Genomic DNA, 631 nt, shown 5'->3' with positions numbered 1-631 from the left:
TGTGAAGCCGCGCGGTAAGGATCTTTAGTCCACGCCCGTAGTAACCATGCTGTCCAAGGGCCCGTTGCAGTCCGTGCAGGTCTTCGGACGCAAGAAAACGGCCACAGCCGTGGCGCTCTGCAAACGCGGCAATGGCCTCATCAAGGTGAACGCGCGTCCCCTGGAGATGATTGAGCCACGCACGCTGCAATACAAGCTCCTGGAACCCGTTCTGCTTCTGGGCAAAGAGGGGTTTGCTGGTGTGGACATCCGTGTCCGTGGGAAGGGTGGGGCCATGTGGCCCAGATTTATGCTATCCGGCAGTCCATCTCCAAAGCCCTGGTGGCCTGTTACCAGAAATATGTGGATGAGGCTTCCAAGAAGGAGATCAAAGACATCCTTATCCAGTATGATCGGACCCTGCTGGTAGCTGACCCCCATCGCTGCGAATCCAAAACTTTGGAGGCCCTGGTGCCCATGCTCGTTACCAGAAATCTTACCGATAAGTCCATCACAAGGATCCGGGTTCACCTGTATAATAAAAAATGGTTGTAGGATTTTAAGGTTTAAAAAAAAAAAAAATTACCTGGGCATGGTGGCACATGCCTGTAGTCCCAGCTACTTGGGAGGCTGAGGCAGGAGGATCGCTTGA

The 631-nt window shown here is 53.4% G+C and overlaps 1 pseudogene across 1 annotated transcript; it reads left to right on the top strand.

Moving 5' to 3' along the window:
• Positions 1 to 12: 12 nt before the first annotated feature.
• LOC105813003 lies at positions 13 to 485 on the top strand (annotated as a pseudogene). The gene has a single exon (XR_001137637.1). The product of XR_001137637.1 is annotated as a 40S ribosomal protein S16 pseudogene (transcript).
• The last annotated feature ends 146 nt before the right edge of the window (positions 486 to 631 follow it).

The sequence above is a fragment of the Propithecus coquereli genome, unplaced genomic scaffold, assembly GCF_000956105.1.
Source record: "Propithecus coquereli isolate 6110/MARCELLA unplaced genomic scaffold, Pcoq_1.0 Scaffold27, whole genome shotgun sequence".
NCBI lineage: Eukaryota > Metazoa > Chordata > Mammalia > Primates > Indriidae > Propithecus > Propithecus coquereli.
The sequence above is the reverse complement of the archived record's forward strand: the minus strand, read 5'-3'. Positions and strand labels throughout refer to the sequence as shown.